Below are 20541 nucleotides of genomic sequence, written 5' to 3'. Positions count from 1 at the left end.
TAAAATGTTGAAATCGTTGGAACCACTTTTATGCATATTTTTTAGATTTTCAAATATGCCATTAAACTTTGTGCAAATCGCGCGAAGATCACGCCATTTTCCGTTGACCGCGTCGTAGGACCGATCTGTTTTCCTTCCAAGAAGCGCGTGAAAGTGGTCCAAAACACGATTTCAAAAACTTTCTCCAGATTGCGCGTTGCCTCTCCTCGAGTCACAGGATATGAAAATCCAAGCTTTTGCTAAAGCTTCTTCTTCTTTTTCGTTCCAAGTCGTTGCTTTCTTTTTCCCTTTTCCTTTTGGTTGCCTTCTTCGAGATGGTTGTGGTGTTTCTTGGACCATTTCATCGTCGTTGTCGAGGTTGACGGTTTGGGATTGAGTTAATGGGACTTGAGATGATTGTGTTTGGAGTTGTGGAGAAACTTGTTATTGAAAACCTTGGAATTGGGGAATGAATTGAGGTTGAGTGAATTGTTGTTGTGGTCGTTGTTGTTGGAAGAATTGTGGGTTGTATGGAAGGTTAGTGAATAAAAGTTGTTGTTGGATTGGAGAATTCAACAATTGCATATATGCTTGATAATCACTTGGAGTGTTTGGTGTTTGGGGAGTTTGGAATGGGTGGAGTATTTTGGTTTGGATCCATTTTTTGGAAGAAAAGTGAAAGAAAATAGGAGTATTTTTTTGATTTGGAAGTGTAAAATGAAGAGTGAAATTGTAGTGTATATATATATATATATATATATATATATATATATATATATATATATATATATATATATATATATATATATATATAGATAAAAGATGTTATTTAAATTTAAAATTTAAATTAATTAATTTTTTTATTTGAAATGCAAACGGTCAAAAAAGAACCGTTTCCACACTCTCTCTCTCCCTTTCATTCGTTGTCTTCATCCGTGATACGCACCACGCCACAAGGCACCTACGTGCACCTGGGCGGTGTTCACGCGTAGGTGACCTTGCCACGTAGGCCCCACGCGTAGCCACCAAAACTCGATACCGTATAGCCTAAGGGAAAATGACTTGTAACAGGTAATCATTTTTTTTTCATATTTAAGTAATTTTTTTATAAGATTTACACATAATTACGAATTTAGAACCAAAATGGTTGCTTATATAATGAAATTGAATAAATATATATATATATATATATATATATATATATATATATATATATATATATTTACACATAATTACGAATTTAGAACCAAAATGGTTGCTTATATAATGAAATTGAATATATATATATATATATATATATATATATATATATATATATATATATATATATATATATATATATATATATATATATATATATATATATAGAGAGAGCTAAGTTCATTTGTTTAAACTAAGTATTGTGTTAACGTATGCATAAATGTGGGCCAATCAATATTTAAAAAATAAATAAATAATCAAACAAATAAATAAGGGTAATTTAGTAATTTGATAAATAATTTCTATAAATACACTCCTATAATTATGGTAAATACTTTGACCTACCTTTATTCCTTTTTAAAACAATAAACAAATTGTATTCTATCCCATTCGTAACCCTAGCTCCAAAACAGAACAAAGATACGATCGCTGCTTCCCCTGTTCGCTGTTATGGTCGCCGGTAATCAATTGAATTAGGTTCGCTTTCGGTTCATCAATTTGGAGTCGGAATTGAAATCGTATTGACATCAACTAGAAATGAAGGTTTGTGATTTTGTCTCCAAAATCGAAACTCGTTGTTACATTTTGATATGAACAGGTCTTGGAATCTTGATTAATTACTCAAGAATTTGAAGTCTCTTGTTGTTCGATTTAACTACACAAGATTAGAGTTCTGGACTCAAAATTGAAACGGAAATCTTGTTGATTTTAGAAATCAAAAGTCACAATTACAGCGAAACGGAAATTCGCATCTGGAACTCAAAATCGGTTTCTGTTCATCGTTATAGACATCAAAATTTCGAGTATCAAAATTGAAATCGGAATTTTTATTGGAATAAAATTGAATTCGGATTTGCACAACACAGTAGAGATGGAAACTGGAATTGTCGGTCATCAATTTCGTCATTTTCAGAAACTAGATCGGAGGATTGTAAACGAAAATTTGATTTTGACTTTTAGGAGTCAAAAGCGTGTTCTTTTTTGTTCGTATGAAGAAGATGACTGATGTTACAGTCTTGGTCCCTGCAACTTCAGCGTTTTAACTATTCCAGTCCTCAAATGTTTACAGACTTCACAGATTTAACCCTCCTTTCACACTTTCAGCGTCAAATTGAAAAAAAATATGGGTTATATTTTCATTTTACCCAATATCCGAAATTCTTTTCAAATTTCTCGGATTTTTACCATTTTTATCCCTTCTTTGCACTGCTACAGATGGTGGCGAATTCCGATTCTGTGGGAATTAAATGTCAATATTTCCTTTGTGATTTGTGTATTTTCTACGATTGTAGTTCTATCGGTATAGAATCACGAATTCCAGTTCTACTGGAATGAAAGCTTGAATTCTGATTCTGTCAGAATAGAATCTTGAAGATGAATATTGTATGGGATGAAGATTAACAATGACCACCAATCTTCCAAAAAGAATGGATTATTCTACCATAATAATATACAATGTATTGAAAAAACTATATATAATAGTATATTCTGCTAGAATGATTTATATATTGTGTTTTTTGTTATTAATAAGTGTAATATTCTAATGTAGTTCTTAACAATTGTTACCCGTATTCTATAAGAAATTATGTATTTTTTGTTTTTATTCTTCAATTGATTGTTCAAGAATTTGTTATTCTACAAGAAGTTGTTAAAGTCATGATCAAGAAATAGGTTCAAAAATATTTTTATTATTTATGGTTCAAGAATATTTTTATTTTGAAATATACTCATAAACATATTCTGTCAGAATGTCCGAATTAAAAGAATTATAATTCGTAAAATCAGATTTTTAAAATTAATAGAATCTATGATCCCTTAAAATATGCGATTTTCCTTTATTAAATCTATATTAATTGACTAAAATACCCTTGTAATTAAATTAGATGATATTTTTCAATTATATTTAATTCAAAAATATATATTAATCACTTTCTTAAAATAAGTAAAATTGATTGGCCCACATTTATGCATACAATAACACAATAATTACTTTGAATAGAATAACCTAAGCCTATATATATATATATATATATATATATATATATATATATATATATATATATATATATATATATATATATATATATATATAGGGAAAAGTGAATATACCCTTAAGGGTATATAAGCTTAGGTACCCATACTCACAATACTATTTCGTTTTGTATCATATATATACATTGTAATTGTCCAATGTTCTTATAATTCAACTTCTAACTTGATTTACTTCCAAGATTTTTATAAATTTCACAACTATCTTCCTCTTACATAATTTTCATTTTCAACTATAATATATATAGCCTGGTAGGTGTTTGGCAAAAAGATGTGATGTAAAAGGAAGATAATAGTGAAATTTCGAAAATCTTGAAAGTAAATCAAGTCAAGGGTTGAAGTTTAAGAATATTATAATGAATGTATCAAACAAAACGATGTATTATGGTGGGTTTGGGTACCTAAGCTTATATACCCTTAAGGGTATATTCACTTTTCCCATATATATATATATATATATATATATATATATATATATATATATATATATATATATATATATATATATATATATATATATATATATATATATATATAGACTTAGGTTCATATACAAACCATAATTATTGTATGAATGTGTGTCCAAATATGGTCCAAATATGGTCCAATCATTTTTTGATTAATTTATTAATTAATATCTAAATCAAATAGCTATAGTTTAGGAAACTAGCAATTATCTTTAATTCGAAATCCACTATTTTAGTTCGTGTTATTAAAACTTAAAGGCGCACATACAACATAATATCGGTTTCTTTCCCAATTCTCATTTTTTTATTCTTAATTTGTTGCTTTTTTAAATCTATTTGAGCAATTGGATTGGAAAAATGGAACAAACATAATGCCGACTTTGAATTTAATATAACGGGTTGCTTTATCTATTGTGATGATTGTTTACAGAATAATGCTTATATTGACTTTTGGAAGTAATTTTTTTTTGTTAGATTGGCATTGTGATTATGAAATTGGATTTTGATTTGACTAATAAAAAGGTTGTGGTGTTACAAACATGCAACTGGATTTTTATTCTTGAATTCTTTAATAATACTAGAATTCTTTAAGAAATTTTGAATTTTTCGATATGGGTATCGATTTTCATTCAAGTATTCTTCAAGAATGTTTGCATTCTTAAAGAATTGAAACTTGTCTTCAGCTAAAATTTCTTATAGAAGTTATATATTTTATTCTCAGAGAATATAATCTATGAAATTGATGTACATTTTGTGAGTATTGTGTAAAAAGAATTTTGCATATTCTTTAAAAATATGTTATAATACATTTAAGTGTTCTTAAGGAATTATGTGTGAAAACAAAGTTCTGTATAAATGATAATTAACTAAATTCGTATTAAATTGAATGTTGTAGATTCTTCAAAAATACTACATTCTTTAAGAATATTATGTGCAATTGAAATAAATTAAAATAAAAACATGATAATAAAATTCAGTGAAACGTATATCTTAAAATTTGTCCTTCCAAATTTGTTTAAAATCAAAATAAGTAATAAATCATTATGGTGGTTTCAATGTAGAAAGTAATTAATATTTTCTCACTTAATTACTATCATGTCATTGTTATCTTAACCCTTCATTATTTTAATCTAATGGACCTAATTTGGTCATACAATCACAATATATTTACAATTCACATTTAATCCTAACTCTCTCTCTCTCTCTCTCTCTCTCTATATATATATATATATATATATATATATATATATATATATATATATATATATATATATATATATATATATATATATATATAGAGAGAGAGAGAGAGAGAAAGGTAAGAGTTCATTTGAGACGGATATAATTTTGTGAGACTGTGAGACCAAATTTTTTTATTGAAATATTATTATATTCTTTTGTTCGTAAAAAAAGAATATGCAATATATTCTAACATTATATGTTTTAGAATATTTCAATGTAAACTATGTTAAAATTATTGTTTTAGAATATTAAAATATCATACATATTTAATTTTTATGAACAGTAGAATATTAGAATATTTCACTAGAAAAAAGTGGTCTCACGGTCTCACAAAACTAGATCGTCTCACATGAATCTAACTATATATATATATATATATATATATATATATATATATATATATATATATATATATTCATTTTCATTACATGGTTTTTCAAAGAGTAAAAAGTATTAATGGTGGCAGGTCAGATTGGATTGTATGTCTTAAAACTTATGCAGCCATATTCTTGATTATGAAATTGAATTATAAAACTGAATGTTACAAAAGTACCAAACTAATAAACTATTATCACTATTTCCTTATCAAATATACAAATCATAAAATCAAAGACAATAACAATTAACCATGTTCTCAAGCTATGAAGCAAATTGTTTTTCAAAACTTAACCTTAATGTGGTTATAAAAATTGTTTTTGCGAAATACAACATGCTTGACAAACATGCAGCATTATTACTTGTTGTTGGATATGTATATAAATTGTATAACATGGACTTGTGTACATATGTATGGTATAATAGTTTTTAAAGATTAATAAGGTCTTTCAGTAAATTCTAAATTTGAAATTGAATGTTAAATGTTAACAATATTAATAGAGAAATTCTGAAATTAATCAAGACAAAATTAGATATAAACAATGAAAACCAAGAAATCTAAAATTGAAATTGGATGTTAACAATAACAATCAAGACCACACGAAAATAGACAAATCAATTGTACAAAAAATCTAAGATTGTAAACCTATGGATTGAATGATTGATTGTTTTCGGTGGATGGGATGAGCGACAACAGTGAGCGGCGGAGGACGATTGACGAACGGAAATGGTGGTCTAAAGGACGATGATCGGTAGGAGCAACAATTGAAGGATTGAAGCCAAAGGGAACGGAGGTTGTTGAATGACGTTTTCAATTCTTTTCTTTGCTTTTTTGTTTAATTTTAAAAGGATTGGGTTATACTGAGACATTGGGCTATCCACTAAATGGTTAATAGGTATAAAAAATATGTGTTGATTAATATTTTTTTTTTCAAAAGTTATTAGGTAGTTTCTTTAAAAATAACAACGCGTTTCCTATCTTTTTCTTATACCCTCTATTATAATTTTTTTTTAAAAAGGTACGTCCTAGGACCCACCTTCAATCAAGCTAGATACGCATATATCTGGCAACAATGGTAACATGTGAACACATTTAACAAGTTAAATAATCAAATGTATATAAAAAAACATAGATTACCTAAATGTGTACAAAACAAAAAAAAATTATCCTGATAAGTCATTTTTCCCAATTTTAATAGCGATTTTATGTTTCATATTTGTTTTTTATTATTTTTCCAAATGTTATTTTTAAAGTATCCATAATGATTGATTGTTTATCCCATTTATAATCTTTGATTTGACAAATCATTTCTCTACTAATTTATTTTTAGCAAAAACTTACTATCATAAACATAAATTAAATATTGATCAATTATAAACTTTAATTTTTAATTAATAATATGTTTTTATAAATATTTTATATAGCTTCTTTTGTGTGTGTGTGTGTATGTGTGTGTGTGTGTGTATATATATATATATATATATATATATATATATATATATATATAATCATATACAATATTTTAAAAGTAAATAGTATCTGATAACGTGCCCCTAGCACGGGCTAGAAGACGCACTCAAGACGCGTTAAAGATGCCTCAAGGCAAGCCGCCAGGGAAAGCTACTCCCAGCGCAGACGCCCCTGACGAAGTCACGTGCTCGCGGTTGCCCCTCTAGAGCTGGGCAACCGCGTGGAAGGCTTGGCCCTCAAGCGGGCGCCTTCTACTCTGTGACAAACCTAACGGCTATCAACGGCAAGGAGTATGCTCAGAACATTACTACCTGAACCAATCGCTAGCTCTGGCAATATAAGGAGCACGATTAGCCAATCAAGGCGTCAGATTATGTCGGATATAACGACCTTGTCCCCGTACGGACTGGCCAGGAGGTCTCAGTATAAAAGGCCTCATCCGCCACCTCAAACGCTAAGTCGTTCCCTCCTAGCTCTCACCATTCACTCTTAGTTTACCCACTGACTTGACCATCGGAGCGTTTTCTTGGGAGCTCCTCCCGGAGAACGAATGACGGTTTCCTTATGTTGTAACCTCGTAGGTCTTCCCGAAGCGTTTATCACCGCATTACTTCTACTAGAGCCACCAGGTCGGTGTTCACGGAGGACTAGGTTGCATCATTGGCGTCACCCGGTGTGTGACAACAAGCAACTGGCAACCAAAGATCATTCACCCTGAAGATGACGACAGAAGGCACTGGCGAAGCCAACAAAACGCTGGGAAGCCCAGTCAGATCAATGATGTCGTTAGAACCGGACATCACTACTACCGCTTCACCACACCCATCGGTGACCGCCGCAACCAATACACCACAGTCCGGTGGTCTAAAGATGGTTAGCACTCACTAAAGATGGAGGGATCAATGCTTTTTCTCACTACATCACCACAAACCTTCCCGTTTCACAACAACCAGACGACGTCAATACTTAGTGGCATGACATCGCCGGTGATATCAACAGCAGGTGGAGCATTCGCTTTTACACAAACACCACCCATGTTAGTAAACCAAACCTTCGGTAAGCAAACCGCAACCCTCCATGCAACCCCATTGAACACACCACTTTCCTCGCCGTTACAACAACCTCCACTGTTAACAACAAACCAACTACCCTCAGCCAATCAATTGCCACCGTTGAACCAACCATTCACGATGAACACACTATTCTCTTCGCCACTACAACAACCCCCGCCGATGATAACAAACCAATTATCCTCAGCCAACCAGTTGCCACCATTGAACCAACCATTCACAACGAATACACCGCTCACTTTCCTGTTTCAACCCCAAAGTTTCTACGTAATGACTCCAACTCTTTTTTCAGCATACAACAACATGTTGGTACTGTTGGATTAGATGTCTAAGCCCATAACTATAATTGGTATGTACTTGACCCGATAGTAGCATGGTCCATTTTGAGTTGCCTTCACTAGAGCAATTTGATGGGATGGATATTTGAGTAAGAGGTTATTTGTGATTTATTAATATATTATAAGTATAATATATTAAGTGAGAAATCATATTATTTAATTAGTATTGATCAAGAATTAATTTTGAATTAATTTAGTGATCAAAAGAGCCTAATTAAATTAACGGGGACTGATTATGTAAATCAGTGATATTTATAGTTTGGGCTAATGATCCATATTGATTAGGATGGACTAATTCTATGTGGGAGTCTATGAAGAGTTAGTCCAAAGGACTTATCATAGGGATTATTGGATTAAAGGCCCAAGGAAGTGAATTAGGGTTTACAAGTTAGACCCTAGGAATTCCAAACTATAAAAGTAACCCCTAGACTCCAAAAAAAATCGGTACTTGTGATCATAGATGAAACCCTAGCCGAATTTGGAGCTTCATAACCTCTCTATCATTATCCTCCATTGCTTGTGGTGTTTTTGAACCATTTGAGGCATCATATTTGAGGTGCTAAGCTCTTGAAAGGCCAAGTTTTACTAGCTACAACAAAGAGGTAATCATCTAACTCGTTTTTTATGTTTCAAATATCAATTTTGTATGCTAGTTAGGCTTCCTGCTTTGGAATATGAAATTTGCATGTATAACTAGAGAAAACTTAGATCCAAAGCATTAGGGTTGTATATGCACCATAGGAGTGTTATAGTACTTAAAACCAATAGTGGTATCAGAGCCATGTGTGTTTTCTGTTATATATATGCATTGGTTAATTGTTCAAAGCTGAAAAAAATGGAACTCTGCCTTCTGCCAGGGTGAACTCGACGAGTCCATGATGAACTCGACGAGTTGGACAGTATGTTGGCAGATTTTCGGGTTTTTTTGCCCAGAATTGGATTAGGATCATTAGCATGAACTGTTTTATATCATAAAATCTGTTTTTTCTTATATGGTAGTGATTAACCTCATCAATTTAAAGATAAATTGTCAAATTTTAAAATAATTACTAGTTTATATGATAAACCAATTATTTGTATTATTTGATTTGGATTTATCTTGATATATGAGTAGTATTAGGTCAAATTGTTAACAGATAAATATATATGATTATTTTATTAGTTCAAAATTTGATCGAAATGTTTTTGAGGAGTTACAAAACTTGCTATCAAGTTTTGGAACTCAAAAGTTTTTTTAAGGAGTTACAAAACTTTCCATCAAGTTTGGAATCCAAAAAGTTTTGAAGAGTTTAAAACTTGCCCTCAAGTTTTGAAATTTGAAAAGGCTCATTTACGAAAATGTTAAATTCTAAAACCCTAGTATTTTAAATGTTTAAATTACATCCTTTTGGTTTCATAATTTAAATTTAGAATTAAAAGTTATAATTTTTAGAAATTTAAATGGACATAGCTAGAAGGAATAATTATGGCTTTATTAATAGTTATTTAAAAAATTAATTAAGAGAGTATTATTAAATCCATAATAACATGGTTTAAGTTTAATTAAATTAAGAGTATAATTTATTAATAGATTAAACCATCAAGTATTTTAAAAGTGTAAAATACACCCTTATACTATATAAAATTAAAAGTCTAATATATTATATATGTATAAGTAAAAAGTCAGTCTTACCGTTAGTAGGCCTCATTCACGAAGCTGGTCTATAAGGGGTGTTTAAGGAAGCGCCCTGTAAAATGACCGTCATTGGGTATCCACTTTTATCCACCGCACCCTTGACCAGTAGAGGGTCGTTAGCCGAACGGGTAGGATAGGACACAAACTTCCATTAAAAGTATAATGAAATAAAGTAACTAAATACTTTTATAAATTCCCAAATATTAGTTACTTTAGGAAAAATATGAATTTGGTGCTAATCCATGAAATTGCACATTACACCTTATTGGTCGTTAGTGGAGCGCGTGTGGTTAACCGGCACACTAATATGGGACTAATGAAGGATGGCAATGGGTAGCTCGTAGATTATCATAGATCAATGGAGCGTGTGTGGTTAACCGACACATTGATTAAGTGATAAATGTCTTCGAGAATACCAAGCTAATTTTCATGGTTATTCACACCTTGTTTGTGATCCTCGGTATCCCATTCACAAACTTGAAGGGCATAATTGAGATTAAATATGCCATTTAAAAGTTCAATGAATCTCAAAGAATCTAGGAATTTCAATTCATTTAAAACCTAATGTTCATTTTCGTTTTTCATGGTGGAAATTGGTAAATCGTCATTTACCTACCTTCAAATATTTTACAATTGGATTACGGCATCCCTCTTCCGAATTGTAGAATATTGTGTTGGGTCCTAGCCTTAATATTTCATTTGGGTGTTATATTAAGGACATAAATCAACTAATTTGAATTTCTCCCTTGTAGATGTCTAGTTTTGACAACTATGGTCTTCCTGAATCTTTTGGAAAAAACCTTCCTCGTGAAGGTGATGTTCCACGTTTCGATCATGAAAATGGAAATCATACTTCACTTCCTCCACCTCCTCCAATAGTTCTCCCTGACCCACATGTTTGCCGACTTGAAAATTTCAAGATCACTCAAGCCCTATTGGCAAGCAAACATGAAGATGGATTGTCTGTATGTGCTCACGTCTTGGACATAAAGCTGCATATTGACAGTTGGGTGTCGTGTTCCCAAGGAAGCAGACTGTTGACTTGGTTCTTCATTCACTTCCTAAGTCATATAGTGAGTTCATTAAAGATTACTATATGACAGACCACGACGTAACCCTTATCGATCTTACCTATTTGCTAATTGCTGCTGAATCAGAAATGATTTGACGCACTGGTCAGGCAAATTTGGTTGAAAGATCTACTTCCCAAAATTCCATGGACATTGACAATGGTAACATTGGAAGTCCAGAAAATTCTTCTCTTCCCAATGGAAAGGGATTGGCCAAGGTCAAACCGTTTGACCAAATGGTAAACAGAAAAGCTAAGTCTGAGATTGTCCCGTGTGACATTCTGAAAGAATCTGTTTGTTTCTATTGTCAAGAGAAGGGGCATTGGATGCGAAGCTGCCGTATCTACCTGAAGGATCACAAGGATGGTAAAGTCAAAATGTATGACTCTGCTTTAGGTAAGTCCACTATCTAACTCTATTAAGTTCCTATTTATAGATTCTTGATACACGATGTGATAAGATTGCATTTTGATGTTTTGTAGAATCGAAGAAAATGAAGGAAGCTTAAAGAAGAAGCAAGCTAAATTTGATCGTGAAGAAATGGATTTCAATCGCATGGTTTGATGATCGGATTTTTGAGTTGCTGCTTAGGAGTTATGATAGATTGCTTAGGAATATTTAGAAACATAGTTTTCATATGTATTTGCATTGTAAGGACAAGTTTTCCGCATTTTTATAAATAAAGAAAAATCTTGTTTTTGTCTTATTTTATATTATCCTTGCAATGGCATTGGTGAAAATTGGTGTTCATATATTATTAGCAATATTGGAAATGAATTTGATTCTTGTGGAAATGTCATAGTTTACCAAATAATGAAGGATTCTCATCACCAAAGTTTCAATTAGACAGAAACTTGGAATCATGCGACTTGTATTGTGTGATGAATGATGATGTGAATTATGAGCGTAGATTTGGCATGCAGAATTAAAGAACACGGTGATTTGGGTGTTTAAGATATGCATTCGATTATGAAAGGTGTTTACAAAAAAAAGATCTAGATCTAAATCTACATAATTAACACACACTAACACTCTCAATGTTACATCTCTCAAGCACACCTCTACAAGTGGTATGAACCCACCTTATATAGAGGTGTTTACATGTCTCTCTCTCTACCTCATGTCACAAGGCTACTTTACCACATGCAAGTGGGTCTACAAAAGTCAAACCATTTACAAAGTCATACATGGATAACTTTGTACCCAACATTCTTCCCCTCAAAGTTAGGAATGGATGACCCGCTTCAAATCTTCCAAACTCGAGCAACTTCATGAACCGAGCCTCAAACATGACACGTGTAGAGATGAACATCAAATCTTCAATTCTTCAATTTGGGTTCTAGAATGTGAGACCATACGAACCGAGCATCAAAAGGTAATTAGGAGTTTCTCAATCTCCAAAAAAATTACCCAAGTTTGAGCATAAAAGCACACTCCAAAAATCTTCAGTAAGTCCAAACCCATCATGAACCGAAATCACTTCTGAATTTCCAATCGAATCATTTCATCAGCTTCAAATACTCGAGGTCACTTCTGTCTTTAAGTCTGCGTAATATGAAAAATTCCACTTTTAAATTTCCATATAAATTTATCCCCCTTTTTATAATCGAAAATTGATTATAAAACCAAAAAGGAATGAGAGAGTGCTCAATTCAGAATTTTTCTATCCAAAACTCCCCCTTAACACATGGCATAAACATTTTGCTTCAATCCGGAAAATCCAAAAAATATCCAATTTTTAGCTTCTTTCACGGACCGCCTTTGACAAAATTTCTCAAAATTGGATAGAAATTGTCAATTTCAAAATTTTGCAGTGACCCGGTGCGCCCAAAACAGCCAAAAATGCGAAACTCTCCTCCATTTATGAAAATGGGTAGAAAGCGTCAATTCGCATTAACTGCAGGGGCCGAATATGAAATTATGTCATATTTCTTCAAATTGTCGAAATTATACCCCAATGTCGAATATGGGTATAAACTGCAAAGTTCGACAAAAGTGCAGGGATTCATTGCGAAAATTCTGCCTTCTTCATTATCTTTTTATACCAATGTCGAAACTGGACCACTTTTGCCATATCTTCGAAACTTCAAGGACCAATTTCGAAAGATGTTTGTTTTTTTCTCCAATTCATTACCCAGTGACTATCGACTCAAAATCTTCGACCTTAACGATCAAACAAAAATCTTCGCAACATTGGAACCCTTCGCGACAATTAACTATCAAGCCTTCGTCACTCGTTATCAAGGCAAAGAAATCTCGGGTCCTTCCCTTCGCTACTTGACATCAAGTCGACATTACCCTTCTCATTAACGAGTATTGTACATCCCTTTGCTAACGAAACCATTGACCATCAAAGCATTGACCTCAACATCAATACTCAAGGCTTCGATCATCGACATCAAATATTCGTTATCAGTCTCTCCATCTCAATCCCAAATTCTTCAATTTCCAGTAAATGACCCAATTTCGAAATTTATTCAACCTTCCCAATCCGATTCTTTGTTCTCAGCCTCACATGTTCGACATCAAAACAGTGAAACCCAATTCGTTTATACCAGATGCGAAGATTTGCAATATATTCAATTCCAATAAAAATCATACTTTCGAAATTATAACCAATTTCAAAACCATCGATGTTCTTCCAAAAACCAATAACGAACCACAAACCCATCAATGATGAACCACTTGCTTCCAAAATTGAATTTCAGCAACAACACTTGGATATGTTCGTTATCAAACCTTTAAACCTAACATCCTTACATGTCGAAATTAACTCTTTTGAATTCCAAGTCTTCATATTACGACATTAACATTGACCACACAAAGTTTGATTTCCAAATCATCTTCCAAAATACGAACGATCCCATTCACAGTCGTCGACACCAAGAACTTCAAATCAAGCAATTTTTTAAATTAAACACCAAATCAAACAGTATTTAGACATCCACAGCCCATGTTTAACTTGTAACAAACGATTTCAACCTTAAATTCATTGATTCATCTCCAGAAAATCGACTTTGACTTTTTTCTGGATTTGACTTTTCGAAATCAACAATCAACAAACATGAAATTGATGATTCTAACATCCAATTTCACATCAAAACAAGTTCAACCAACTGTTCTTAACCTCCTTCAAATGTTCTTGACCAATTTCATAAAAATCAAACAATCAACTATCGAATTCTTAGTTTTGACTTGAATAAAATGGATTTCATCATACACCAATCATATGAAATCTAATCTCAGACAATCAATCAACATCAAATGATTATTAGAGACGAAGGAATAAAATCGGGACTTAAGAACAACCGATTAATGAACAAACGATGAAAGAGCAATCGATGAAGAACTGAAATAAACTTGGAACAAATTGTACAACTAGGTAATGCAAGCGCACAAATCAACAGATCATCAATTATATGATATCGATCAACATAAGATACGAATGGGCTTGAGGTATTCTGATTACAAAATATTACATTGCAAATTGGGCTTTATGAACAGTGAAGCAAACATAAATTGTTTTGGGCTTCGAAACATTAACAAATCAAAGAAGACAAAATTGCAAAAATGGTCCCTGTGTTATGCATTTTTTGGGGGTTTTAGTCCAAACCACGACTTTTTTGGCTTCATGGTCCTTTTGGACTAATTTGTATGTGAAAATAGTCCCTCCGAAAATTAAAATGACTCTAATACCCTTGGGGTATTTATTTTCATTTTTCTTTCACTTCTTTATATATCTAATACTAATTTATTTATTTTAATAATCATAAAATAAGAAGGGCCCTCTCTCTCTCTCTCTCTCTCTCTCTCTCTCTCTCTCGATCGAATGAACACCCAGATCATAAACATTACTAAACTATAAAAAAATCAATAAATTTATATGTGTTCTAGAATCAATTTTAATCTCTTCATGTGTGTCTCAATGGCAGAAACATCACTATCTTGTTCGAGCATTTCATCGAACACCTTACATGCGTCTTCCATGTTTCCGTCAATTCATCTGCTAACAATTCAAGAATATCACATGCCATCGTCTTTACTGCTGTAACGTAATCACTCACAAGACTTCTACAGAAACAAATCAAAACCAAAATTCCAGACCATACAGAGATAGAGAAAATATGAGCTCCAAGATTACACATTATTAATGGATTCTTACTGGAATTTTTCTGGGTGTTCTTGAAAAATGGAGATAATTAGATTTTTGTTATCGGAATCGAGTTTGGCGTTGAGAAGAAGATATTTAACCCAACCAAAATCATCGTTTTGGCCAAGACGTTTGTTCCCATAGCCGAAGGGATTGGGTGGTCCAACTTTTTGTTTGACAGAAAGAGGAGAGGAAAAGAACTAAACTACTTCTGATTCGAAAAAGGATTCCAAAACATAGGTTATGCTCGTTTTTGTATGCCTTTGTTAAGAATCGATAATTGCAGGGAAAGTTTGAGGAATAAGGGTTGTTGGCATGTTGTATAAGCGTGTATTTGTATCTCTCCATCTTGAGAGAATTCTGACGAACAGAGGTACCCCATTGCTGACGTGAATCAAGTCGATTCAGCTAACAAAGTGCTAAATTAGATGAAAAATCAAAGGGTTTTTACAAGGGGGGTTCATTGTAGAAGACGATGAACAGTACTTGCCTCAATCAGGTATGCTCAGACTAGACCTGGCAATCCGTGTCTGCGTGTCGTGTATTCGTGTCAGACACGAATTTACGCGACACGAATTTGTTAATGTGACAACCCGAAATTTCTATTCTGTACAACATTTCAATTCAATAGAAGTCAGAACTGTTGCTGCTAATTTTCAAGCTTTTTGGAATAAGTTTGAGAATTTTAGGATTAGCACTTTAGGAGATATCAGGAGAGAGGATGCTCTAGGGTTTATTGTGCAACAATAATACCCCAACGCTTCAAAAGTTTGGAATTTACGGCCTAAACAAGGGTGTTTACGGCCGTAAACCCTATTTTGGGGGTATATATATGACACTTGGTCATTTTTTTTACCATTTTTCACAAACTCAAGATCCAAACTCAATTCTCTCTCAAGTATCTTCGACTTTTTCTTCAAGATCTTCAACTTGTAAGTGTTTCTAGCCCTTTTAAGTTGAGATATTACTTAATCTAGTGTTTTAACACACTTCCAACCGTGAAATCATTCCAAAAGGTTAGATCTTCAAGTTTCACCAAGAACACCAAGAACACACACTAGTGTTCTTGGACTTTTTACACCTTTTCAAGCTTCTATCTTGTAAGTACTTCTATCCTAGAGTATCTTAAGACTTGTTACACTTCCATATATCAAGAAATCACCCAAGAAAAGGCAAGATCAAAGGTGTTTACGGTCCAAGATGTTCTTGGACCGTAAACCCTAAAAAGGGTGCCAAAGTGTGTCCTTTACCCTTCTAAGCCTTGGGAACTAGCATGGATCCGTTCCTTAATGAGTTAAGATCATGAAAACATCAAAAGACCATAAACCATTTGGGTTTACGGCCGTAAACCCAAAGGCAAATGGTCCGAGGACCGTAAACTCCATTTAGGAGTGAGATGGTGCCCTAATCACTTCCATAGGCTTATACTTCAAGTGGAAATGCTTCTAAGGACTCGTAGAGCTTCAAAACATCACATGGTCAAAGAAGCATGAGTTTACGGCCGTAAACTCATGGGTTTACGACCGTAAACTCAATGAGTTATGGTCATAAAACCGTAAACTCATGTAAGGGGTTCCCTTGAACCCTAAACTCAATAGCAATGTCCTACAACACTTAGATGCAATCATTAGCACCTATAACACTTATATAAAGTGTTTTACATGTCTTAGGATGTCTTAACTTTGTTAATTAGTTGTTTAAAGGCTAATTGAATACATATATGTCTTAATATATGTTATATAGGATCATTGAGTGTGTACAAGTCTTCACTTGACACCTAGCATCCTATACTTTACGTTCATCCAAACCACTCACTACAGGTGAGTTCATACCCCTTAATTAACCTTTTAAATGTTTTTATGGGGGGGGGGATACAAGTTGAACAATTATAGTTATTAATCACACTACAAGTTGAACAATTATAGTTATTATACCAATCACATGTGATTAATAACTACCAAACAAGTGGATCTCTTACTTTTCAAACTGTGTTACCAAACTGTTTTACTTCAAATTGTCTTACAAACTCTTTTTCATATCAAATACTTTTATTAAACTCTTTTAACTTATATTCTGTGTATCTATGTGGATATAATTATATAAGTAGGATTGAAAGGACTTAGTACTGATAGTCTACCTTACTTCCTGTTCCTTGTTTGGTTGTGGACTTAGGGTATCAAGGTTATTTGTCCGAAGGTCGTTTGAATCCTAGTTATATATCATGTATACCTGTGTAGACATAAAAGGTTACTTCTTTCATTCATTTCAATGCCTTTGGGTAGCAAAGGTATGCAAACATGTTCATATACACAAACAACATTACTAGTAAACTATAATAGGTATAGTTTAGGAAGATACTATTACTAGAACAATGAAACATACAAAGAGTCAGTTCATACATGAGTCAATACCATACAGAGTAGATAACAAACAATACCATACAGAGAAAGAGATAACAAACAATACCATACAGAGAGAACATACAGGCTAGACAGAAGGAGAACATACAACACAGCTAGCACATTCATTACATATACATTATTACATTTATGTGAGCCATTAAACAGGGCATGACACTACCTGCCATGACTGTTTTTGTATCCAGAATCTCCTTAATTGGGGAGCGTATGAGTTTGTGTATAGATCTATACTGGATTGACTATCCTACACCTTGCTGCTCGCTACAGTGGGACTTGCAAGTCTACGGGTTCCAAACGTCATTTCTTACGACATCTTACATTGTCGTTTTTCTATTAAGTCGGTAGCAGGATACAGGTCGATCACATGGTACTTTAAATAACAATAGGTTTAAAGTAATTAGTACAACAGTAGTTACTTAATACAACACTACAGTACTATATCATTTTCCCATTACATTTACTTTGTGATATTCACACAATAAACAATAATGTAGAAACTATATTTTTGGATAATGATAGTCAGATTTGGGAAAATACATACACTTACAAGAGACACACACACAGACACTCGATGCCTTAGTAGAAGGCTACTTTTAGTAGGAAACATAGGGTTTTCTAGGAGAGTTCAAACAAATACAAACTTTTACAAACATATACAATTACAGACTTACAAACACTTTCATACAACTACAGACACTAATATACTTATAATCTCACCAGCTTTAAAGCTGATAAACTCTTTCAAAATAACTTGTATTCTCAGGTCGCCAGTAGACAGGTACCGGAGCCAGGTTTTTGAGAAGATGGAGCTCGTTCAAGACTCATCTTTATTTTGATGTATATTATTTTTGGTGTCTATATAACTTGACAGAACACACTTGTATGAAATTATATTATTAATGCAATGGATGATGTTGTTGCTTGTTTACTACTTTGCATTATTGTGATACTGTACATGACGTCCTCCACCCCCGAACGTTTCTGTCGTTCTCGGTTTTGGGGTGTGACAGATTGGTATCAGAGCATTGTTTATAGTGAATCGAGTGTATCAACCCCTAAAAGATATACGAACTATAAACACAAGCGGGATTAAAATACTCTAATAAAGAGTTTATACTTTTAAATAATAAAATATTTAACCATGTATACATACCTGCATTCATACTAAAATCAGTGTCACTAGGACAGAACAAAAGTATTACGATTGTTGGACAGCACAAGTAGACTTAGAGACATATGGTCAACCCTAGGAAGATGTAGCATGATCAACTACATTATCCGAGGAGTGATTAGCATGTGCCTAAGTATGGTTGTGAGGTTGCAACAAGTCAAAAAAACTTACCAACACTACTACAACAAGAACAGTAGAACAGAACATTAAACTTAAAATACTATAGGAGTATTTTGTGTTACTATTAATTACTTATCTGAGAACTAAGGGTCTTTATTAGTATGTCAATGGTTGTTTAGTGGATACACTAAGGTTATATGTGCTAGGATATCATAGACTTAGAATCTGTAATCTTTGCTTTACTTCCTGTCCTTGTTTGGTTGTGGGCTTAGAGTTAGGGTCACCTATTCGAAGGTCTATCCTGTCTGTGTTACATATAACTGGTATGCACTAAACAAGTATTGGAGTAACTGATAAAGATCATCTTATAATTATTTAATTAGATCGTCTATTTAGTTATTTCTTACACCTCTTTTCTCGAGTAGATTTAATGGCTAGATTCCATCTTCCCGGAGACCCGTACTACCCCAACCACGGCAATGCAGGATGGCTAGAAGAAGAACCAGAAGATGATCACCCAATTCCTTTGGATGATCATGAAGCTGAAGGCTTTTCTGATGGTTCTGGCTCAGAGCCAGAAGTCAACAACCTACCCCCAGCTGCTCAAAACCCAAACCTGAACCCTCACCCAACATTTCAAGGACCCACACCCCTGTGGGCCACACACTTGAATAGATGGAGTCAGGGACAAGGTAAACCCATTCCCTACAATGGGGACAGAAGTTTCTACAACCTCACCGAGGGAGGTTCAGCTGACAGGGTCCTACCCGTAATGGTCCGTAGGATTGCTCGGAACACCAAGCAAGGTCGAGCAGCTATTGACCGAGTTGTAGAGATTGACGCCAACTCTGGCGTTAACACTGTCCGCATTCGCCAGCTAGAGTCTGCTCATGAAAGGACTCTGGTCCACAATGCAGCTCTTCAGAGAGAACTCACTGAAACCCAAGCTGAAGTCAGGGAACTTCGAGCACAACAAGCAAGATCCGATAGGCGCGTGAGGGATATAGAACGCCTTCTGTCGGAATCGAGAACTCACTCTAGCAGTTCTCGTCGCCGATAGAGTCTCATCGACTTCTCTTTTGGATATAAACTAGGCTATGTAAAAACTCTAGTCTAATTTCCTATCCTTATAAATCTTAGACCTGTTAGGTCTTGATTAGGTCGTAGTTCTGTCAAAATTTTCCCATCTTGGGTGATGTAAGACCTACTTCTAGGTCATTTTTCCCGAACTTGTTACATCTGTAATTCCAGTATCTTTGACAGATATCTAATCTTATGGAAATCAATATCCAATTGCTATCATCTGCTAGTACTAGATCATCCTTAAATCGTGCTATTCAATTATGCTGATGGGCTATGGAGAGTGAGTCCATGAGTCATTCTCATCAATTTTCCTATCAAATTCTTATCAAAATCTTTATCTTTCTAAACTTATAGTTCAAAGATGCCTCCACGTAAATCAACAAGACGCAATCCTCCCGTACCAACCCCACCTGCTCCTCAAATAGATACGACAGCTCTAAATGCTGATGTAGCTGCGGCTGTGGCTACAGCCATGGCTCAATATCACTCTTCTGGTTCCACTGGAGGAGGAACCCCTGTGTAGTCTATTCAGGGTGAAGCTCCCGTGCGCTCGAGAGAGTGCTCCTATAAGGACTTCACAAACTGCAAGCCATTGTCGTTTAAGGGAACTGGCGGAGTCATTGTCCTCTCGCAATGGTTCGAGAAGACAGAGTCGGTCTTT

This window comes from Lactuca virosa, chromosome 9 (genome assembly GCF_052849685.1).
Source record: "Lactuca virosa cultivar CGN04683 chromosome 9, Lactuca_virosa_CGN04683_v6, whole genome shotgun sequence".
NCBI lineage: Eukaryota > Viridiplantae > Streptophyta > Magnoliopsida > Asterales > Asteraceae > Lactuca > Lactuca virosa.
The sequence above is the reverse complement of the archived record's forward strand: the minus strand, read 5'-3'. Positions refer to the sequence as shown.